At 45.4% G+C, this 25103-nt stretch overlaps 1 long non-coding RNA gene across 2 annotated transcripts; it reads right to left on the reverse strand.

Annotated features, from left to right (window-relative positions):
- Nucleotides 1-1055: 1055 nt before the first annotated feature.
- Nucleotides 1056-18233, reverse strand: LOC112060926 (uncharacterized). Of its 2 annotated transcripts, none has more exons than XR_010593850.1 (4): nt 18116-18233; nt 15678-15826; nt 13895-13975; nt 1056-8765 (listed from the first exon to the last, which is right to left on the reverse strand). It is a non-coding gene; the product is annotated as an uncharacterized LOC112060926 (long non-coding RNA). The 2 variants fall into 2 exon arrangements; XR_002890026.3 differs by having other exon boundaries at nt 1057-8765; nt 15691-15826.
- Nucleotides 18234-25103: the final 6870 nt, after the last annotated feature.

Raw genomic sequence — 25103 nt, forward strand, 5'->3', positions numbered from 1 at the left:
AAGGCCTTGAGGATACCCTGTACTTTCTTTGTGTCAGTGGCCTGGTTAAGAAGGCAGGCTACAAATCCAGCTGAGGCTAAGGGAGTTAGACACAAAATTCAATGGAGCTGTGGGCCTAACTGCCTTAGGCTGCCCTTTAAATATTCCCACTATAAAGGGGCTTTTTTATGTGTGACCTCTGGTAGGTGTGTGTTAGAAGTTTCTACTGTCTATGCCTGATTCACTGAGGCTATGAGTCTGTTTTAGCCATGGTTAGCGAGAGCTGGCTTTTTAGCTCAAGCTGTAGCAGCTCATGCTTTAACTCCTGAGGTCTCTGGGTAAATTCTTGGTGTATCCACTAAGTTGGTGGCTATCACGTTTGCACATTATAAAACTACTGGTGTGAAACGGCTTTGAGGTAGAGGCAGGGGCGTGCACAAGAGGGGCAGGCAGGGGCACGCCCAGCCCCAGTATTAATCAGAAAATATATGTATTTCTGAGGATCAGTTCACTGCATTTTATGCTTTCTATCACTGGCACTCACAAACTGAAGTAAAACTTATTTCTTCATAACATGCAGTTATGAGCACGCACAAACTCAGCTCATACACATACCCCTATAATGTGAGGTTTATAGATATGCAAATACTCATTTGCACATGTTCCCCCTATTATGTATGCACGGTGGATTAACAGTAGAGTTCAGCTGTAGTGCTAGAATAGGAAGAAAAACAGCATGGATATTTGTTGAAATGGTGCTGTTTATTTCTCTGCTTATGATGTATGTGCATGTGTTGATATGGCTTAATGTGCCCCTCCAAAAGCAGTCAAATTTAAATTCCTGCGCACACCTCTCGGTAGAGGAGTATTTCAAGTACTGACAAGCCAATGAGCTACAGCAAGAATCTCACATTACTTCATGATTCCTCACAGGCAGCCACAAAAGGAGCCTTTAAAGTGGAATAGGGTTTATCCAGGCCTGTTTCACCTTTCCAGGGTGTAGTGGCAGTGTAGCCACTTGGCCTGATGGAAGTATGATAGTGTATGTAGTCCAACATAGCTCTACTGAGTTTGGGAATAATAAGGGACAGCGTGGCTACTCTTCTTGGTTGTAAAGGAACAGATGTCTCAGTCTATGGTCCTGGATGCCAGAAGTGTGTGACTCGCATAGAAACCAGGTTTCAGAGTAGCAGCCGTGTTAGTCTGTATCCGCAAAAAGAACAGGAGTACTTGTGGCACCTTAGAGACTAACAAATTTATTAGAGCATAAGTTTTCGTGGACTACAGCCCACTTCTTCGGATGCATACAGAGTGGAATAAATATTGAGGAGATATATATATGTACACACAAACAGAGAGCATAAACAGGTGGGAGTTGTCTTACCAATTCTGAGAGACCAATTAAGTAAGAGGAAAAAAAAAAAAAAACTTTTGAAGTGATAATCAAGGTAGCCCAGTACAGACAGTTTGATAAGAAGTGTGAGAATACTTACAAGGGGAGATAGATTCAATGTTTGTAATGGCTCAGCCATTCCCAGTCCTTATTCAATCCTTTGTTGATTGTGTCTAGTTTGCATATCAATTCCAGCTCAGCAGTCTCTCGTTGGAGTCTGTTTTTGAAGTTTTTCTGTTGTAATATAGCCACCCGCAGGTCTGTCATTGAATGACCAGACAGGTTAAGGTGTTCTCCCACTGGTTTTTGAGTATTATGATTCCTGATGTCAGATTTGTGTCCATTAATTCTTTTGCGTAGAGACTGTCCGGTTTGGCCAATGTACATGGCACATGATGAAACCAATAACACATGATCTAGCCCAGGGTGTCCCCTGTGACACAAAAATTTCCACCATAGACAGTGCCATACCTTCTGCTCGCCAGGTGGCACATCCCAGTTTGCATCTCTTTTGCTGACTTAGGCTATACTGAGTGATGATCCCACATATCCCTGGGTGCAAGACCCACCACCTACCTGTAGCTGCATCACCATATTCAGATCTGGTGTTTTAGCATTTATTTGACAGTGTAGTGAGAGCAGGGGGCCCTTGTTAGAGAATGAAGGGTGTACTTCAAGAGGGTTTGCTTAAAGCAGTGTTTCTCAAACTGGGGTTGCCGCTTATGTAGGGAAAGCCCCTGGTGGGCCGGGCTGTTTACCTGCCCCGTCCACAGGTCCGGCCAATCGCGGCTCCCACTGGCCACAGTTCACCGCTGCAGGCCAATGGGAGCTGCTGGAAGCGGCAGCCAGTATGTCCCTCACCTCGCGCTGCTTCCAGCAGCTCCCATTGGCCCAGAGCAGCGAATCACAGCCAGTGGGAGTCATGATCGGCCAGACCTGTGGACGGGGCAGGTAAACAAACTGGCCCGGCCCACCAGGGGCTTTCCCTACACAAGCGGCAACCCCAGTTTGAGAAACACCGCTCTTCAGCATCAGTCCTTCGGGGTGACAGAAGAGAAGGGGGGGAGGGGGAAAGAAAGGGGGGGGAAATGCATGTGCTGCATGCACACCTAAATGTCACACAGTTCTCACTATAAGTATAAAATTCTGGTGCAGTTATTGGCGTCAATGGAATTCACATCCATTTACACCAGGGCTGAACTGGGCCTGTATTGTAGTTTGAGTAGCAGTGAGACAAACCACTAGGTAGTCAATCACCTGCAACTGCTTGAAAAGGACCCCGTCACCATCCCAAGAAGGGGTGTTCCAACACAGCCCCATAATTCAGAAAGTTGTAGCTACCCATCAGATGTCTATCTTCAACACAAGTTCCCTGTACATTTTCTTGGCATCCTGACCCAATCATAATAGGGTGCCAAGTGGACCTGGCCAGAAAATGCCAATTATTTTTTGCCAGAAATTTTTTGAAATTTTGGAAATCCCCCCTCCTCCCCAAAAAGAATGTCCCCAAAAAAGAATTTTCACTAAAAAGCCCAAATAAATAAAACAAAAAACCCCACCAGCTTTTGATTATTCATGTTTTCTGCTGTCAGCCATTTCTGATTTTCTTGGTCAGAAAGCCATTTCTCATCCAAAAAAGATGTGCCAATGAAAAAATACTGACCAGCTGTCGCCCCAAGCAATAGTGGGAATCTGAGCAGGCTGAGGGCAAGAAGGGGATTGGGACATACTTTCCATCTACTTTTCTGGGGCAAGAGGGGATGATGCCCAATTATGGCTTATTTCTGTCCACCCATCCTCTTCTAGGCAATGGAAAGGTACCTCCCTAGGAAGGTGGACCCAAGAACTGTGAGCCAGGGAAAAGAAGGGCAGCACTGTTAAAGCAGTGCACTCTTTTGAACCGCAAAAGCCCCTTTTTTGTCTCCAGTATCTAATGCTGCATCCAGCAAAAAGGGAGAAGCACATTAACTGGACAGTTTGGCTAAAATCATCAACAGTGAAATAGTTATCAATGTTATCATTAGACTTCCGAGTGAATACCTATTGTGATGATGGATGGTTCTTGCTCTGATATATCGCCTCAGGCACTCTCTGCAGACTCAGACTGTGCTACAGAAGGCCATGTTTGGAAGGGTTTCTCCTCTGTCAGGAGGACTGGAAATGTCATTTAAAAAAGATCAAAGCATAAATTCAGCAGAAACTTTTCTTATGGGGGAAGGAAAGTTAAGCTTGTAAGAACCTGTGGGACTAACACCTGGGATCATGGGGGCGCTGATGCTTCTGTATCACCATTGGAAGCTTAGACTGGGTTATTGCTCGAGAACCCTGCGACACTAGGCATTACAGAAAGCACCAACCAGCAGGGCCTGAGTGGTGGCCCCTCATAACCCACTGATTGGCTCATGCTGATATATAAACCAGGAAGCCAGCATAAGGAGCTGTCTGACCAATGATACAGATGGCCTGCTTGCTTCTGCTCCAGATCTTACCTTGCTGTGCACCTTGGACTTTGGCTTCTGATCCTGGTTTGTCCCCAATTCTGCTATTTGCCTGCTATCTGTAACCTGGTGCCTGACCCTGACTCCTGGTATCCTGACCTGGCTTGACCCCCAACCCACTATTCATCTTCTGACTGCAATTTGATAATTGACAATGCATGCAGGCCATCCATGGCTGGGGCCTGACAAAGCTCCACCTATGCTCCAAAGTCCTGCCCTGCTGGCAGAGGTAGTGTTGAGGATCAAGCGGAGAGATTCCTCCCCTGCTCTTCACGGGGGAGGGAAGGGGGAGAAGTTAGGGCAAAGCAGTGATTAGCTAAGGAATGCCAGGTGCTATACAGTTGTTTACGCTAGTGCTTCCACATGTACATCTAGATGGACTTGCCCGAGGGCCTCAGTAGAACTTTGCATCTGTGTGTGATGCTGGAATGAAGCTTCTGTCTGTGTGTGGATATGTGCACATACAACATTTATACTACAGATGGCAAATTACTCTCCATTTATGCAGAGAACTAGGCTATTTTCAGTCATGAGCCAACTGGTTTTTAATAATCATTCCTTGTATCTCATATACTTTAAGGCCAGAAGGGATCATCTAGTCTGAGCTCCTGCACGCTGCAGGCCACAGAACCTCACCCATCCACTCCTATAAAAGACCCCTAACCTCTAACTGAATTACTGAAGTCCTCAAATCATGGTTTAAAGACTTCAAGTTACAGAATATCTTAGAATGTTAGAAGAATAACAGCTCACTTTTCTTGTGGAAAGTTTAGTGCCTCCCAAAAGAATTCAGGCAGCAGGAGCAGCTGAGACTAGGGAAGGATAAAATTCCACTTTGGATCAAGTCAAACTGACTCAAACCTTTGCCTGCCTCTTAAAATGAACCATAACCTTTTTCAGATTTATAAAAAATTTTGGGTTGACAAATGAAGAGAGAGGCTGAACAGCTAGACTAAATTCTGGATTTTATATGCTTCAAGGCGTATGGGTGTTTAAAACAGTGATTTGGCTTCCTGGCTTTCAGGTGTTTGTTTCCATAAATGTTTATTTAGCTGTTTCTAATGGGAAGAGCTGAACTATTAAAACTGTAGTCTCCTACTAATTAACAAGTAAGACACACTTGAAAGTGGAGCTAGTCAGAAAACAAGTTGTCCACCCCACAAAAAGTTTTGCAATCTCAAGTCATCTCAAAATCAGGACCCAAAAAAAAAGTCAAAACTTCAAAATTTTCACTAAGTGAAATTCTGAAAACATTTCATTTTAGGTCAATTGAAATGTTTCATTAAGACTTTTTTAAATAAAGTAAATTTCTAAATGAAAAAAAATCAAAAAAACTTTACCTTCCAGAAGGATTGAAATTGGATGTTTTCCCTGTTTGTTTTATAACTATAATTTCATGGAAATTAGATGATTTCATCAAAATGTCACTTTCCAACTGAAAACTGTTTTGACTAACGCTTTCTGACTAGCTTCAGTTGAAAGGCAAATTCATGTACCAGCATGGGGACATAGGAGAGGGCACAAGCTGCCTCCTCTATTTAGGGGATCTGGGGCTGCTTTAGCTCTCAGTACAGACTAGGACAACTTTGAAAGCGGCCCTGACTTGAGCCCCTACTTCAATGACCTCTACAGAGCTTTACTTGGGCACAGAATAACCCAGGTGCAAAGTGTGCCCTCGCCACACTCCTCCTGCCCCTTTCCCTCTTCAGCTCCCCGACATCCAGCCCTCAGTCCACTTCAAAATACCCCCTGTTCCAGGGGCTGCTGCCTTATGTAGGAGCTTTCTGCACGGGGCATAGTCCTGCTTAGGGAGGCCTTACACAACCTCAACTCTTTTGTGTCAGCTGAACTGCTTGGAGCCCTAGGACAACAATGATTTGTCCCTCCCAAGTCAACTTCTCATAAGTGGGAAGGGAGAGGGAGCTAGGGGTGATGTGTTGGTGTTGGAAGATCCTTGGTGCTGTGGCTAGACAGCTGTATTTTGGCTGAAACAAACAGGAAGATTTTTGAAGGATTTTTAATGCTGGGTTGAATGAAGAAAAAAAAAAAGCAGTATTACCAACCCCGAGTTCAAAAAAGTTAGCAGCACCCCTCCCTCCAAAAAAATCATGAGATTAGCTTTAAGAAAGAAAAGTTATTTTTTAAGTTGGGTTCTTATTTTCCTTCTGCTTTCTGAGCATTTAGGTTACACTGGAGTCACAAACTAAGTTTTTCCCTGCAATCCTTAGGGCTAGACATTTCCTTTTTAAAAATAAAAGCTGAGATTCTCATCTGATCACATGCCTCCTGGAGCTGGGGCTTTAAGAGAAACACCAAATATCACGAGACACAGGCTAATTTCAGAACAGCTGGCAATCAGGGCCGGTGCTCTCATTAAGGCAAACTAGGCGGTTGCCTAGGGCGCCAAGATTTGGGGGCACCAAAAAGCAGTGCCCCCAATGTTTCCATAAATGTTTATTTAGCTGTTTCTAATGGGAAGAGCTGAACTATTAAAACTGTAGTCTCCTACTCATTAACAAGTAAGGGCTTGTCTATACTTACGCGCTGGTTCGGCGGCAGGCAATCGAACTTCTGGGTTCGATTTATCGCGTCTTGTCTGGACGCAATAAATCGAACTCAGAAGTGCTCCCCGTCGACTCCGGTAATCCTGCTCGCCGCGAGGAGTACGCGGAGTCGACGGGGGAGCCTGCCTGCCGCGTCTGGACCGCGGTAAGTTCGAACTAAGGTACGTCGACTTCAGCTACGTTATTCATGTAGCTGAAGTTGCGTACCTTAGTTCGATTTGGGGGTTTAGTGTAGACCAAGCCTAAGACACACTTGAAAGTGGAGCTAGTCCTACGCCCCCTCCCTGAGCGCGCGGTCGCCGCTCCACTTCTCCCACCTCCCAGGCTTGCAGCGCCAATCAGCTGTTTGGTGCCGCAAGCCTGGGAGGGGAGGAGAATTAGAGCGGGGGCGGTGTGCTCGGGGAGGAGGCGGAGCAGAGGTGAGCTGGGGTGGGGAGCTGCCGCACGGCTCCCCGGGGGGGAGCTGCCACGGGGGGCGGGGCCAAGCTGCCGCGGGGGGGCACCTCAGTGGGGGGGGGGCAGGGAGCTGCTGCAGGGCTGCGGGAGTGGCGCAAGGTGGAAGTTTCGCCTAGGGTGCAAAAGTTCCTTGCACCGACCCTGCTGGCAACACTTATTCTTGTTCTCCTTTCTTTTCCTCAACTCCCCCTTGTGTTCTTAAATATGCATTGCATTTAACTCACTCCTGTTCTGTTAGCAATTCATACAACAGTAGCCTAAGCAGCATTGGCCCAAGTTTAATGTTAGGAGTAAATAATATTTGTAAACTCATGTCAGTGGAGTGCAGCCACAGACATTCCAGCAAAATCAAAGGGGTTTTGTGCTGTGAGTGCTGAAACAGAGACACAATGCTCCATCTCCCAGGCACATGGTACACTGATTGATATCAGATGTACTGAGGCCCAATCAAGAGAAATTTGCATTGTGTTCATCGGGACCCCACCCCTTTCCATTTCACTTTATTTTCAGGCTCAAGGCCCCAGTACAATTATTTCTCCTTTTCCCCCCTATCGTGTTACCCCTGGGTGACAGTGTACCCATCAACTGCCTGCACCGCTTATTTAGAACACCAGGAGTGCACATATGCACACCCTGCCCTGCTCTCTTACCTCAGCCCTGCCTTTGAGGGATTGACCCCTTCTAGGAGTAAGAAGGGAATTCAGGCTTCGTGGCCCATTTACCCAGTGGACTCTGCTGATTTGTAAGGGAGGAAGGAAGCTAGCAGTTATGTTCGACTGAGATCTTGACTCTGGCAGGGATGCTTTAGGACCATCATTTTCAGACTCTCGCTTGCGGAGAGGCAGGTTTTGCCCCTGTTTTTCTCACCCACACATCCCTCTCCACCTCTGATGTTATTAAGACATTAGTAAGGGTGTCCTGGTCTTCTCTAGCAACAGTCTAGTCCCAGCCAATGTCAGGCTCACTCCTCTGTCTCAAGTGTATAAATATTAAGTAATTTGGAAGCTTCATGGACTTGAATGAAATGCCAAGCCAAGCATTAATTCAATGACCCTATACTGTTCTTCTACACAGGGATGGAAATATGAACGGGCCAGACTTTCAGAGGTGCTAAGCACCTGCAGCTCCCACTGACTTCGACTGGGGCATAAGCATTCAGCACATCTGAAGCGAATATCCAAGGGAATTTTTTTTGGAGGGGGGTCATTTAAACCAAGAGGTTCCGATTTTTTGGATAATCTTCCACACTTCAATGCCCTTATCTGGCCTGAACAACCATACCTCTTTGGACTCATCCAGCTGAGAGACTAGCAGGGAGGGAGAGAAAGGCAGCTGCCACTGGACATGGCAAACACTGGGAGGGTGAGGTCTGGGGGTGGGGATGGAGATCCGTGCAGGCAGCTGGTGCAGCTAAATGAAGGACCCAGGGGAACTTAGAGATACCGAAAGGGCTGAGACAGGCAGCTGAGGGATGTAGCAGAGGAAAATGAGAGAGACAGAGAGCTGACTGGGGGAAGCTAATAAAGCTTGCCTGTCAGGGGAACTATATGAAGGGCAGACAGCCAGAGGGAAAAAAGCTCACTCGAGTCCACGGACCCATAACTGGGTTATACAGCTACGTAATCCACTTAAGCTTTGGAATGGTCCTGCTCCCCCTTCCCCATCCCCATCCCCTCCCCCTCATGCTCCTCCTCCCCTCCACCTCTAATATACAGAAATGTTTCCTCGAAGCCTCACAGGAAGTCTTTGACAGCAGTTCAATTTGATTAGAGCTAGCTGCAGAGTTTTCCCAGTGTATCTTGGGAAATACAGCCTCCCATACACCTCAGGAACAAGTAGGATATTGATAAATTCATACTGTGCAGAAGAGCGATTCTGTAGAGAGAAACAGAGGCAAGGGGAATTATTTTTACCTGTATAAAGGTATTAAATGTGGCTATTTAATATTGAATAAACTGTAAGTCATTAAATGTTAGTGACAGGAATACTTGTCTTTTCCATTATATGTCATTTACCCTCAGAGAGAGCATAGGAGCTTGAGATGTAAAAGGCCTCTCAGAACGTCTAGTCCACTGCCCTGCAAATGAAGGATTAATTGCATTAAGAGCCACCACTGACGTCAGTGGAATCAGGATTTGGCCTTAATTGCACAAACACAGATCCATTACAATGTTGCAGTCCGAGAGAAACTCTCTCTTCTAAGCCAAGTGCAGTTCTTAATTAAATGGCTTATCCAAATAGTTTTTCCATATGCTATGCAGTGATTGTCCAACTTTCTGTTTAGCTCCTATTACCATAGCACCAGGCGTGTGATCAACACTGCAGGGCCATATCAAAAAGAAGACCCTCATGGGCACGGACCTATCTAATTTAGTACATGGATTGGAGCTAGGGTGACCAGATGTCCCAGTTTTATAGGGACAGTCCTGATTTTTGGGTCTTTTTCTTATATAGGCTCCTATTACCCCCCACCCCCGTCCTGATTTTTCACACTTGCTGTCTGGTCACCCTAATTGGAGCACTGGATTAACAAACTGACCAATGGGGTTGATGTTTATGGGAAGGATGAGGGATACAGTAGCAAGGCATGATCCAAAGCCCACTGAAGTAATGGAAGGACTCCCACTCATTTCAATAGGCTTGGGATCAGACCGGAGGAGAGCCAGATATGCATTTTGCTATGTATGCATCTTGTTAATTTCCTTTAAATTAGTTATTAACGAGCAAAGTCAGGGAAGAAGTCAGGATGAAGAGGCCCAGGAAGAAGTGAATGAGGCAGAATTTATAGGCAAACTAGGTTGCATGAAGGACAGGATCAGGGAAGCTGTTTCAAGCATAAGGCAGGGTGAGAAAAGATGAAGAGACAGCAGTGGGGGTACAGCTACACACTGCAATTAGACACCCACAACTGGCCTGTGCCAGCTGACTTGGGCTAAGGGGCTGTTTAATTGTGGTGTAGATGTTTGGGCTTAGCCTGGAGCCTGAGCTCTGGGATCCTCTCCCCTCACAGGGTCCTAGAGCCGGAGTTCCAGCCTGTGCCCAAATGTCTACACTACAATTAAACAGCCCTTAGCCCAAGCTACATGAGCCCAAGCCAGCTGGCACAGGCCAGCCATGGGTTTTTAATTCTAGTGTAGACGTACCCTAGGAGACCACCAGAGGATTAAGACGGGTCAGTGAGCTAACAGAGTATAGGGTGTGACCAGAGGAGTGGGGGCAGCTGGAGATGGGATATAGTCAAGGACAAAGCTGTGCAGGGCCTCAAGAGGAAGATAAGGAGTTGGCATTTGATATGGAAAGGATGATAGGAGCCAATGGAAGACTCAAGAAGGGGATTATGCATTTGGAGTAGTAAACAAAGATGATTTTAACTACAATGTGTTGGATGGACCTACATGGTGCAGTGTGAGAACTGAGAAGGCAGGAGGTCGCAATAGTAAAGGTGATAGATTCTAATGGTCTTCAATAAAGAGTAATTAAATAATGCCACAATAAAGGCCAGAACATGAACGGGTCCCAAAGAAGTCCTAAAGTCCGTCTAAGGGGAAAAAAGGAAGGGGATCTTACATTACATAGCTACAGGGAATTATTTAACCTATTGTTGTCTGTAATAAGACTATCAGTCAGCCAGGATGGATGTTTATCCCCTAGTCTCCCAACACAGTGTTTGAAACCATTCATTCCCCAGACACAAACAAAGAATTGTTCTTAGAACCAAGAAGATGAGCCCCTTCCCTTTGCCCCTTCAATCAAAACAGAAAGCACCAAATGAAAAATATAACCCTGGGCAAGAAAAGAGGGCATTTCATGAGAGCCCCAAAATAATAATAATGTTTGCAGACAATGCAAGGGGAGAGTGAAGCAAAACAGAAGAGTAAGATCTTAAAAGACCACCACACAAAAACACAACCAAACATTCCAAGGGCCATCCCCAGGATCCAATGAACTAGTTAACAAATATAGAAGTCAGCACTGGAGGCTCAACTTCAACTGAGCATCAGCAAGGTGTTTAGTGTTGACAGCAGAGCACTGGGAACCAGGACTCCAAGGTTGGCATGACTTCTGTTGGCTGAACTTGAAGTAGGGCAGGTGCCAATTTCAGAAGATGTTTTCATATACTATTGGCTGGAGGGGGGGTCAACATTAGAGATGTCTGAAGAAAACCAGGCATTCCCAAATATCAGGAGAATTGTGAGCAAATCATGACCGTTGGCATTTTTCTGAATGCTGGAAGATCTCAACTCACACTTTTTAAAAATAAGTATCTAGCCATCATGGTTATGGTAAAAACTTGAACATGTGAAGTGATTGGAGTTGAGTGGGAGATAATTCTTGTGGGATGGAAAACCTGTGATTATTGTGAAAATGTTCTCTTTCCACACCAAGACAAAACTGAGGCCTTTCAAAACTTTTCGCAAAAATGGTTCACCCCATTATAGCTCAGTGTTTAGGGCACCCAGCTGAGATGCAGAATGCATGGGAGAACCAGCTGCAAGAATCTGCTCTGCCTGAGAGTAGGGGCTTGAACTTGGCTCTCCCACATCCCCGGTGAGTCTCCTACCCACCAAACTGTAGAGTCTAGAATACTCTTCCCCACATCATGTGAGACTGCAATTGATCAGAAAAGAAGGAGGCTTTTTCCTACAAAAAATTTCAACAAAAGTTTTAAATAACATTTATTTTCAAATAGTTTTTTTCAGGTTTTCAACCAAAAAATGAATACAGAAAAACAGGGTATCATTTTTCAACCAAAATGTGAAAGTTTTCTGAGGATGGAAATGTTTTTGCTAAAATTTCCACTTCACTGAAACACTGTTTTTCATCAGAAAAATGATGACTCAGAAAGTGTTAGAACTAGTCCTATGTCAGGCTATTCTCTCGTGCCCTATTCTCTGTTGCCAGTACACTGATTCCAATATTTTCTGCACCATTTATGTGGTAATCAAATGGTATGTATTGCCAGGGCCGGTGTAACTACTAGGCAAACTAGGCGGCCACTTAGGGCGCCAAGGTTTGGGGGTGCCAAAAAGCGGTGCCCAAACATTTTTTTTTTTACACTATTGCTTCCGGCGGGGGGACAAGCCGCTCGCAGCCACGCTAGCACCTACCTCTGCGGGCGTCCTGTACAACCGCGGGCCCTGCCACCTCCCTCCGGCACGCCCCACATTACTGCCCACCTGCGCCCCCCCGCCAGCCCGGAGCCACCTCCTTCCCGAGCCCCCGGGCTGCCGCATCACTCCCTAGCCCACTCCCTCTGGCTCTGGCAGTCCCAGACCCCCTGCCGCTGCAGTGGCTGCTGCCCAAGGACCACTCCGATCTGCAGTCGGCAGGTGACATCAGCCCGCCTGCAGCTGGCCCTATTGACAGCAATGCAGCGGTGGGAGGGGTGCGGGGCTGGGGGAAAGGAAGAGGAGACGGTGGCCACTGGTCAACCTGTGGGGGTGGATCATGGCCCTGCCAGAGGATACAGGGTTAAAGAGCTGCAAAAGTGTAACCGTCCTCAGCATGTGCCACCTTCCAAGGCTTCATCCCCATCCATCCCTGCAGCCCTGTGGAGCAGGTAAATAGATCCCCATTTTGGGGGAAACTGAGGCAGAGAAAAGGGAAGGGACTTGCCCAAGGTCACCCTGGGAATTATTGTCGGAGTCCTGCTTTGAACACAGGAGATCGAGGCTCCTAGTTCTGCGCTGGCTCAGACCATTAGACCAGAGACCTTCAAGCCCTGAGCTCTGCACCTGCCCACACAAGGTATTAATCTGGGATTCAGGGGCAGCACACTGCAAGTTTTTAGTGAAGAAATACGGCTGTCTTGAGCCCTTATGGCTACAAGGAAAATCTTCCAAAGGTGATGGGCATCTAGCCGACACAGTTCTGTCTGCCTGAGTCTGCAGCCTGCCTGGGACAACAGCTCTAGGAAATGCGGCAGTAACTGTTAAGTCTAATTACGACACTGTCAGAGCCAGATTTTCATATAACATGGGTGCCCAGTTGCGTGGTGCACAACCACTGCAAGTGTGCGAGCAACTCAGGTTAAGTGCAGCTGAACCCTGGGCAGGCTGCAGCACCCAAGTGATTTTTGTTCTCCCACTGAATGACAGCAGATGCACCAGTAACTTTACTAGGTAGAAGTTTAGTGACCACATTAGGGCCATGTCCTTCCCACTCCCAGCATTGGGCCAACTGCCCCTCACCATTCTCCTGATTGCTTGTATTATTATTGATGGGAGATCTGCTGTGGATTGAGGGGTGTATATGGACCTGCCTTTGCAGGCTCAGTCCTGGCCTAGCAGTCAAAATAAATTGCTCTGAGTTTCAGAAGTACTGAGAACTCTGGAGTTCCCACAGTCATCAGGGGAACCGCAGGTGCTCAGCATCTCTGAAAATCAGGCCCAGAATGACACTGACGCCTCTGCCCTGGGCCAGAGCTCTCTGAGCAAGGGGCTTCAGCAGCGATTGGCGTGGGGCAGAGTAAAGCAACCAGGGCGGTCATGACGGAGGCTGGAACTCTGTCCTCGCCTCATACCTGTGGGGAAGACAGGCTTTCAGACACCTCCTCCTGCCTGCATTGCACTTTCCAGCCCAGGAGCAAGGAACCATTTCACACCTTAGCGCTGGAGGGAGCTGAAGTCATCCAGTGAGTTGGTGCCAGGGTGGAGAATAGAAGCCAGATCCCGACTCCCAGCTCTGTGCTCTGATCCCCAAAACAGCCCTTTCCAGATCCATGGGGGGCAGGGGGGAAGACTGAGACCCAAGGCCATTTATTTTCATTAAATATGTAGACTAAATAATTAAATTAATAAATTTTCAAGCTGAACGTGTATTAATTCTAATGAACAATGCCACATTATGCAGTATTCGTTTTTGAAAGTTTATAATAAGCGATGCTCTGGGAGAAGGGGAAGGGGGGGCAAGGTGGAAGTTTCACCTAGGGCGCAAAATATCCTTGCACTGGCCCTGTGTATTGCACATACATGACAACACATGTGAACAGTTTGTATGCTTACCCAAAAGGAACAACTACAAATCGATCAAAATGTAGGGCTCCAGCATAACAATGCCAATTGTCCTTTCAGTTCCTGTGACAGCTGGAACAGAAAGAGAACAAAAGGACAGTGGGATTGGGTCAACACACACAAGCATTTTAGAGTAAGTACACTCTGCTGTTGAACACTAAACCTTTGGTGCTAGGAGGCTTTCTTGGTGCTTTGATCCTCATTCTTTTTTGCTTAATTAGTTCAGCCTCATCATTCTCATGATGTGATGCAACACTTGGAGAAGAAAGGGGTTCCTCGCTACCAGAGATAATTATTAGATTTCACGATGTATTCCCTCTTTATGGGACCGGAATAATTTAACCCATATAATAAATACGTGTATACACAAAGCCAATAGAGAATTATGAATTTGAAATTGGCATTACAAGCTAGACAAGCAGGGCCAAGGTACAAACAGGACAAAAAGTTTTGGGGCTCTTGTCATCGGTAGATGCAATAGATCAAGCATCTGCTCAGGCTAGGGCTTCCCAGCATATTTGGAATTCAAGCCCTCATGTCCATTTATTGTTTCTGATTCAATAGTAAATTGATCTGTAATGCGATATGGTCTTTGTCAACTCTCTCCTTTTTCCCAGGGCTAGGCAGTTTTCCCTCACTGCCTTTTAATGGTAAGTCTTGTCTCATTTCTAATAATTGGGCGGGGGGAATCTCTCACACTCCCTCATTTTAGGCAGAGAGAAAGATTTTCTTGTTCAATTTCAACCTCTCCTCCATCAGTCTGTTGCACACTACCTCTAGTTTATGATCACTGATTCTGTATTTGGTAAGAATTTGGCTGAGTTTGGCACATTTCATTGGGGTGAGGTCATTTGCTACAGTGAAGACTTTCTGTAGGGATCTGTAGCAGCCAGGTTGATTCCTGATTTTAATCCGTTCTTCCCAGTACCACACACATTGTTGCTTTAGGTTTTTATCTAGTGTTTTGAGTACCATTCCTTTTGTTTTGGTAAGGTTATTTGCTTCACGGCCCTAGAGATTGGTGTTGCTTAGCCTTGCAGTTTTAGAGGGTTGGATTATACTTTCATTAAGTTAGTCTTTTTTTTATCCTCACTGGCTCTGTGGTGGAGGGAGCATTTGCAGCATTGGTCAAGCCAACACCAGAAGCTCAGTGTTCTTTTTCATACATTGAAAAGATATATGTGCGCTCTCCACATGCATGTAACAAACCTATAGCAATGCCTGCCCTGATGTCACACCATTTTATGTTTTCAGTTTACTTCAGTGAGGCACATGGAATATATCATGTGATGTAGAATGAGAGGAGATAATGCCATATGAAAATCTCTCTGCAGCCAATTATGCCTACATCCCAACCCTACGTTCGTTGAGTTCCTGTCATACAAAGTAGACTGATGCACAGTAGAAAGTAAACAGATACTGAAGAACTACTCAAATTTTATCTTGCCACATATTATATGGCCCTGAGTTTGTGGGAGAGATGGGCAAGAGGAGAAAAAGAAATGTCTGTTTGACAGGGGCTTTGGACTCAAAAGGATGAATCCCTTTGCTTGTGGGTATGTGATGGGGAGGGGGTATATGAGATAATCTCTCTTGCTTTACTCCTCCCCTCCCCCATCTCTCTTTCTGTGTGGTTGTGTGTGCACGCGTGCCTCTCTCTCCAGGGAAATGACTCACACCCGCTCTTCCCTTGATATTATCATTCCCCATCAGAAGCATACAGTCACTATAATGTCAGGCAAGCTGTTCTATGTTAGATCCCTGCATCACTTACATCTGCTCCTTACCCTGTTGGATTCAAATCTATGGAAGGAGGTGGTAGGGAAGAGATCTCCCTAGTAACTAAGCATAGAGTCCTGCAATCCAGTAACCTCTGTGTGGCATTCTGTCCAGATGTCTTCCTGGGCTTTCGAGTCCTTCCGCCTGGTGGGAAATCCATTTCACAGAGAGTCAAGAAATTGGTCCCTGAGTATTCCCATTGTTAGAGAGGTGCTATTTTCTGAGGGCCCCAGGTAAAACATTCCCCAACAATTAACATCAGAGCCTCAAATAGCTTGACGACTTCTCATTTCCAGAGGACTGACTCCCTTCTTCTGCATTTACTTTCTTCCACTCTCTCTCCCACCCTACTTAAAACATACCTTTTTGCATGTGAATCACTGCATTATCCTTCTCTCTAGTGCTTTCCACCCAAGGATCCCCAAAGAGTTTTGTGAACATTAAAGAATTAAAAGTCCTGACCCCTCCATCAGGCAGGCAATAATTATCACCCTCATTTACAAACTGGGAAACTAAAGGCACAGGAAGGTTAAGTCCCTTACCCAAGGGTAGGTATGGAATCAGCAGCAGAGCAAGGAAGAGAACTGGACTCTCAATTCTGAGTTTTCAATTACAAGACCACTCTTCACCTCTACCAAAAGGATGGGTGTAAGCTGGCATGGCCATCCCTCCACGTCTGCTTCTGAGGGAGGCCACACCTCCTCGCTACAATGAGCAAACATCTAACCTTAGTTCAGCTCCATGAGCATTCGCATCCCAGAATTTCACTTGGAGTTTCAGGATCAAATGGGCACAAAGAGTTGAAATGACATTCAGTCAAGATGGCCCAGTTAACTGGTTTTGCCTCAAAAAACATGCAACTCCCATATGATTCAATGTAAAACTATATTTTTCCCCCAAGTTCCTGAACCCCAGGGAAGCTTCCAGAGACCTGGAGCTAAAGTCATTGAAACATGGCACAGAACAAGTTTCAAGTGGTTTCGAAATTCATTGAGAACATTTTGCCCACGACTACTCCCTGCTATTATGTTATAGCTGTGTTCCCAAAGTGCCCATTACTTAGGGTGACCAGACGTCCTGATTTTATAGGGACAATCCCAACATTCAGGACTTTGTCTTATATAGATGCCTATTTCCCCCAACTCCCTGTCCTGATTTTGCACACCTGCTATCTCGTCACTAACATCATTGCAGTATCTGGTGCTCTTTACAGTTATTACTGAGTCCAAGGAATATCCATGAAGGAATATGACTCTCCTCTCCATATAGCCATTCAGCACTTGCCTATGTGCTTGGATACTGTAGTTATGTGTTCTCTAGTATACTAGACACACAGGTAGCACTTACAACCTGAAGGGTCTGATGATTCCCCTCTCTTTATGGATATTCAGCACTTGTCTATGTAGTGTACTTCCAAAGCACACATAACTACAGTATCCAAGCAATAGACAGGTAGCCTAATAACCTGAAGGGTCTGATTACAAAAAGGAGTCACAGTGACTTCTAGAGGTTTGCCTCAGGAGGGAAGTCTTGCGCCATGCCCTGCAGGTTACAAGGCTGATCTCTATTGGAAGTCAATCCCATAGTGGCGGGCCCTTCCTGGAGAAAGCTCTTGCTCCTAAAAGGTCCTTGCTGGGCTTCATCAATGGGCGTATCCCTACAAATCACAGCCACTACTTCGGGGCTTGGGGAAAGGGAAAGACTAAGACAGCCAGACATCAGCATGTTTGACTTTATTTTCTGAAATACTGAGCACCCATCACTCAGTGGGCTAATAGGAACTTCAGGTGCCCAGCACCTCTGAAAAAAGATCAAGTTCTGTCAAGGCTGAATCCCCACTCTGTCACTCCAAGTGCAGAAAGGGGAGGCCCACAAGGATCCTAAAAATTAATACTTGCCACTCCAAGCTTGTATTAAACTCCCAAGGTTACAGCTTTTCTCTGACCTTGGCTTGGTAAATGCTGCCACCACCCAAATGCAAAAAACCACCTTGGACCCAAGAAGGAGCACTTGGGAATTCCTCCCTGTGGGGTACCCTCAAGACTTTTCACCCCCCTCCAGGGAAGAGCTGAGAAAGAAAACAAAGGAAATTAGCTGTGGCCATCAGCTAATTAAACAACATATGCACAAACCTCTTAGGACACCAAAAATCTAATCCTGTTATTAAAAAGGGTAAATGTTATTAAAAACAAAAAGAAAGAAAATACATCTGGAACTTAGGCTTTTGCTAGATTTTAAAAGAGTAATTCCAAAAATTAAGTACCCCAAATAGCTTTCTTGGGGTTCAGCTTAAAGGTTACAAGCAAACAAAAGCATCTGGGGTTAACACAGAGGAGATCCGCAAGTCAAAATAAGAAATAAACCTGTTAGCGTCTAACTAAACATTCCCTATCCAAATTATTTCTTCTAGGTATGGAAAATACTTTTTCATACCTGGTTCAAACCTTATACAGCATTTTTGCTTATAGCATTGCTGCTCCGTCACTGCTTCTCCTGAGAACAACAGACAAAGGGAAAGTTTCTTTCCCATTTTAAAAAGTTGTAGCTTTCCCATTGGCTCTTTTGGTCAGGTGCCCACTTTCTTTTCTTTTACTTGTGGACTTGTTAACCCTTTACAGGTAAAGCAAGCAGAGAACAGCTACCAAGAGGGATTTTACAGCTGTCTGGCTGGGTGTCTATCAAAGGGAGCTACGCCCCCCTTCATTTATCACACGCTCTTAGGGCTCTATTGGTGTGGACCAGAACTTGGAAATAATTAGGAGAAAAAAAATACGACTTCTCCTTAACAGGCAGATTTGACCAGCCTTTTACATTAAAGCCACCAGCAGCTACCTGTAAAATAAAATGGCATCCATAGCTGTGTTTCTCTCGGCTTTAATTTTCCACAGAAGAGATGCTACTGAGCTCATCCACTGGGCCTTCCCAGTGACAGTGCTGGCAGTATTTGGGGGACATAGTGCAGGAAAAGCTCAGGTCAGGTTTCTGAGGGGGCCTTTAGGGTGACACAAAGCAAGTGGTGTATGTAGGGTGACCAGATAGCAAGTGTGAAAAACTGGGACAGGGTGTGTGTGTGTGTGGGGGGGAAGTAATAGGAGCCTATTTAGGAAAAAGCCCCAAATATCAGGACTGTCCCTATAAAAATCGGGACATCTGGTCACCCTAGGTGTGTGTGCTTTTCCTTCCAGAGTTTTTGTTCTAAGTCTCTGCTTGGTTTAATCTCTCATTGTTTCAGGTGTCAGCAGAAGGCCTAATCAAAGGCCTGTTGAATAACCACAGAGCATCTCTGTATTAGTGGTGCAATTCATTAACCACCCGCTGAGCTCTTCTACTTTCTTGTCTGTATCCAGGGCCGGCTCCAGGCACCAGTTTAACAAACAGGTGCTTGGGGCGGCCAAGGGAGAGGGGCGGCACCTGCGGCAATTCGGGGGCGGCAGGTCCCTCACTCCCTCTAAGAGCGAAGGACCTGCCGCTGAACTGCCGCTGCCGATTGCGGCTTTTTTTGGGGGGGTGTGTGCTTGGGGCGGCAGAAATGCTGGAGCCAGCCCTGTCTCTATCTCCCAGATGTTTATCTTTCTCTCCCTATCAATTTGGCTAATTTATTGCCTACCTGTCTTCTCTGGCTTCCTGCTCCCTGAAACGACACTCTGATGTATCACTTTCTACATTTAGTTATTCTATCATTGATCAGATCAGTCATTTGGCAGCTTGCAGGTTCTGCCCAGTGCCTTCATTTAGTCTGATAAGGGTAATACTTAGCACTTGTGTAGCCCCTTTCTAGCTGAGGGTCTCCAAACACTTCATGAAGGTCAATGGGTGTCATTACTCCCATCTCACATATGTGGAAACTAAGGCAGAGAGAGACAATAAGTGTCTCGCTCACACAGTCACATACAGCATCTGTGGCAGTGGCTGCAGCAGGGTCAGGTCTCTTCCTGACTCCCAGCCCACAATCTCCAGCAGACTACACCACAGAAGCAGTTAGTACCATGCTTTTTGTCACACTATCCAGCCACACAGCCTGTAAAGTTTAAAGGGCCTTTAAACAATTGCACTGGTGAAGAGATACATAGTGCTGTTACAGAGATTGCTAGGCAAGTGTTGGGCTGGCAGAACTACTGAGCTCACATACATAGTCAGACTGTGTCCCCTGGAACCCAGCAGAATCCTAGTTACATTAATATTTTATATATTATATAGTGCCACTAAGCTGTGTTGGTGCACTAGACCTGCAGTATCCAAAAGCTGGACAGGTCCCTAAAACTCCAGCCTGACCCTGGCACGTTATGCGCTTGCTGCTAGATTAATCTCAGATCCGATTTCCCTGCCACGAGCACCACAGACCCAAACATTTTCCATTCTCCACCCTCTCACTTACAGGGCCTTTAAATTTTTAATAAAATGTGATTGATTAACGTTTACATGCAAAAACAAAAGCGTCTATCGAGCTGCACTTACGCGAATCAATGTTTCCAAGAAACCCAAAGCCCCAGCCCAGTGAAGATGGAGCCTTGCCTTTGACTAGTAACTTTTCATGCTATGCCCTGGCTTCTTTGGGTTAACATCTTTTGGATGATGTTTTAACAGGCCAGGGTTAAACATGATCCCCGCAACCTCAATTTCTACCCAGTATCCTCCTCTGATCCCATGTGTGGAAGTGAGAAAGTGGCCTGGGTCTCTCTTTGGAAAGGAAGAGAAAGAAGGGTCATTCAGGGTGTGAGGAGAAGGGGGGAGAAAAATTCAAGCCCTCTTAGATTTATCAGGGATGCAGAGGAAAGCAACATCTTTTCAATGGCTAGTAATCAAAGACCATAATTTACTCTCCCGCATGAAGTCTCACGGAAGGGGAGAACTTACCTGGAAGGATCAATTACTTCTATTGAACAGCTTCATCACCTTGGCAACATAGGAGGAGGCAGAGGCTTTGGCCTACAAAATAACTATAGGCTGAGGCGCCGTTGATAATGGTTCCAAAGACTCAGGGATCTCCAGCTATGTGTGCATGCCTGAGGACCTGTACAGCATACCCACAAGTCTCTGGGATCTCTCTCTCTCACACACAAGTAAATCCCTCCAGACACCCTCTTAACTCCCATTGCATGCTGCCATCGACACGCCACTAGTAGCTGCACTCAAGTGATTCCTCCAGTAGGATTTACAGGATGTGCATACATAAAGTCATTAGATTACATACAAGGCCCTCACCCTTTAGACTGCACCAATTTTCATACATTTGTTTCAGATATTTTCTCCAGGTAGTAGTTAGCTTGGATGGTTGGAAATGGGACACAGACCTTTTTACCTCAAGGTGACAGTTATGAATTTGGCCCGAGTCAGTAGAGGCCAACAGTTGGTGCCATCTGGTAGAGGTTTGGTGGTCTGTGAGAAATGACCTGGTGATTCTCAGGATAGCATTTTCCAAAGTGATGTAAGGCGCTTAATTCCCATTTTCAAAAGTGATTTAGGCACTTAGGAGCATGTTGCAGAGACTTTCAAGAGATTTAGGAGCCTAAGTGCCTAAACCTTTTTGGAAAGAGGTCTATTTTTTTTTAAATGGATAAGTGTCCACGTCACAAGAACTGATTCAATATGAGTAACTTAAGTGACAGCTCTATTGAAGGGGCCAAGAAGTGAATGCATCATGAAGCCTGAACTCCCTTCTCACCTCCAGAGATAGAGTAAAGGGACATTGGTGGGACACTATGGAGCAGCATGCACTGTGCAGCAGCAGGCAATGCTGTTTCAGAGATAACAAACCAACTTTAATCTCCACGGTTATTATATTAATCCAGCACCTTTCATCAATGCTAATTTCACCTTTTCCCCCCATAAAGAAAGACAGACATTTCTAATAGAGAGGCAAACACAACTAGCACAAAGTGGAGCAGAACTAATATGTTTCGTGTAGTTGCTTATTTTATTATTCCTCGGAGATGTATTATTTTAACTGGTTTATTTATGGTACTTGAAGTTAAAGATTCCTTTGTCCTTAGAATTTAAATAAACTGTTGCAGAGTGAGATTTCGGAGTGAGGTGGGCAATTAATCAGGTATTTGTCAAAATAGCCTCCTGGTATTTTTTTAAATGCCTTTTCAGACCAATATATATATATTTACTACAAAACCTCTGCTCGTATCAGACTCCCTCTGAGTGGCTTGTAGGGGCCAGACGAGTATTTTGGAACAATCAGAGAAGAGACTGGCCCCAGAGAATCCATTCTGCGCTTTACACCAAGCCAAGCGCATACTGGAGCAGCGTTTTGGGGAGTTTAATGAGCGCTGCATGGATCCTCACAGTGCAGATATGATCAATAAAGCGAATCATTCTGTACCTCATTCTTGAGGCTCTGTGCTGTGAATTAAGGACCTCCTAGTCAGCAGACAACAGGACTCTCAAAGTTGTTGCTGGAAATCCTCCAAAATCAAGGGGTTACCCCCTTCTCCCCTTCCTTTAGTACAATACAATAAAGCAATTTAAATAGGTTTGAAAGGAAACGGCTGCATGTAATACTCCTAGACATAATACACAATAACCTAGATTTTTAAGTGTACCACGTCTTATATTTAGCTATGAAATGCCACATGCACCCATGGTGCTGAGAGATTTTGGGGCTATTTTTTTGGCACAGTAGAAATAAAAATAAAAAAAAATCCCTAAAAGGTGCTAAACACCAGCAATTCCAATTGACGTCAGTGGCAGCTGTAGTAGCATAGTACCACTCAGACTTTAGCCTAATAATAATACACTTGGGACAACACCTTTCATCCCAGAGATCTCAAAGCACTTCACCAACATTAATCAAGCCCCATAAAGTCCAGGGTGGGCAGTAGGACTGGTTTTGTCATACGTAGAGAACAAGGAGTAGCTTAGAGCTTCAAAAATATTTCAGTAACGCTGTATGGGTGACTACATGCTGAAAGGAAATCATTTTTCTCACTAGCTTATGGCAGCAGAACCCCTAGAGCCAGACACTATTCTAATTTTGCAGATAGGCAAACTGAGGCACAGAGACCTGAAATGATTTGCCCAACGTTACCAAGTGACTCAGTAGCAGAGCTGGGAAGAGAACTGTAGTCAGTCCAGCTGCCTTCTATGCACCTCTCATGGCCTAGGGTCACACTGAGACTACCTGCCTTAGTGTCGTCTCTTGGACTGTTCAAATAAACTTCACTTCAGGCTTTGTATTGGTCAAAAACCACCCCTCCTTGGGGACTGGTTTTACTAATATAAAATATGCTGTGACTAAAACTCAATATCCCAAAACAACGTCCATTCATAAGTCCAGACAACCCAAGGTTTCTCTTCCTCCTCCCCCCAAGCCTTCGTGTCTGGCATGTTTTCCTCACTCTGCAGATTCTACCACAGCTTCCCAAGATTTCCCCTTCGCTGCAGCTTCCTGCTCCTTTTATGTTGGAATCACGTGATTCCCCTCAGGTGGGGCTCATCCTGTAATGGCTTAGCCCCAAGCTCTCCAGCCCATGGAGCAAGACACCCTGTTGCAAGAATCCAGGAATCCTGACTCCCATTCCTCTACTCTCACTATCCGAGAAACTTCCAAATACAGAATGCCATTGCCCCTTTAATTCTACTCAGCTGATATTTCCCCCACCAGCTGTTACACAGAATATGCTTTTGACAGTTTCCTATGAGAACTACTGAAGCTCTCTACTGCAACCCACATTTTTTCCTAACAGCAGGGGATCCTCTCTGGCCGTGCAGGGGCTGCAGCAATTCCCACAGACTAGTGTGAAGGACAAAATTTGATACTTTGAGCCTTTTGTGGATAGGATAGCTTCTGTGACTTTGAATGTTGCTTTTATATTGATAAACCCTAAATGACAAGAAAAATAAAACCTCTCTCTCTCGTGAGGAGTTTCCAGGGGAACTCCCACCTTTTGAAAGCATCCATGAACTTTTTTTCTCTCTCTCTGCTTTATTTGCCAATCTGAACATATTATTGGCATTTGGATGGTTCTGGGAATTGGCAATGAGCTACGGTGACTTACCTCCCAGGCTCTGGTTTGAATCTTTTCTAGTCCATGGTGACTCAAAGTTGCTACCGTACAATATCTGCTTGGTGGCACACAAAATGAGTTTGGTAGGCCTCAGCCCAGTTCCTTATGGACAGATGTCTACATCACCCGACCCACACAATTATAACTCATAGCCAATCTGAGCAGCGAGGCCAAGGACTTTATAAATATGGAGGAGTTACTTGGTGACCTTTTCATAGTAAGCTTGATGCACATTGATGGGCCAGTGAGGGGGAAGCCTTTGTTGTAAGCTTTTATTATTCTTGGCTTCAGTTTCCTGTCTTGGGGCCTGCCAATAAATTCACCAGCACTACGTTCACTCAAATAAATTGGAAGACAAAACACATGAAACTCTGTCCGGGGCACTGAAAGCAACTGGTGACAAATCAGTCCTTCTCCACGTCCCAGTTGCTGAACCTCCCCATAACCTCCCCTATCAAAAGAGCGGTCTACTCCACCCATAATACCCTAACCCCAGTTTCCATACCCACAAGAAGCTCCCCCATAACAGAACTCATCCGCATACCTCACACAGATGCAAATGATTACACAAGGGTGCAAGGCATTGGAGTATCAAGTTCCAAGCATCTGTCCAGATAAGGGATTCTACAGGGGTCTATAGAGATGTAGAAGAGCAACTCTTAAGTAAATTTGGGAGCTGGTTAGTTTGAATCTCCCTCTGCTCAGAACCCACCTTCCAGCTTCTTAACCTGCAACTCAGGAAAGTGATATTTCCCCCTTCACATAACACAAGAACTAGGGATCATCCAATAAAATTAATAGGCAGTAGGTTTAAAACAAACATAAGGAAGTACTTCACACAATGCACATCAACCTGTGGAACTCATTGCCAGGGGATGTTCTGAAGGCCAAAAGTATAAGTGGGTTCAAAAAAGAATTAGGTAAGTTCTTGAAGGACAGGTCCACCAATGGCTATTAGCCAAAATGGTCAGGAAGGCAACCCAATACTCTTGGTATCCCTAAACCTCTGACTGCCAGAAGCTTGGACTGGATGACAGGGATGGATCATGTGATAATTGCCCTGTTCTGCTCATTCCCTCTGAAGTATCTGATACCTTCCACTGTTAGAAGACAGGATACTGGGCTAGATGGATCATTGGTCTGACACAGCATGGCAGTTCTTACATAAAATTATTAAGTATCACCCCAAAATATTAAAAACATGGGAAACTGAGGAATTCAGGGGTCCCATGTCTTAGGGGACATCTTACAAAAGCCATGCAAAACAGTTAGTTAGCCACATTTTCATGGGAATCATGTAGTATTTAGAGATGGGCCCAAATCAAACGCCCAGCAATGTTCTTCTTGAACTTGTTCAGCTGTTGATCCAAACTAAGTGGCTCAGTAGTGTTTCTTGTATTAGCAGTGTA

This window comes from Chrysemys picta, chromosome 1 (assembly GCF_011386835.1).
Source record: "Chrysemys picta bellii isolate R12L10 chromosome 1, ASM1138683v2, whole genome shotgun sequence".
NCBI classification, from domain to species: Eukaryota; Metazoa; Chordata; order Testudines; family Emydidae; genus Chrysemys; species Chrysemys picta.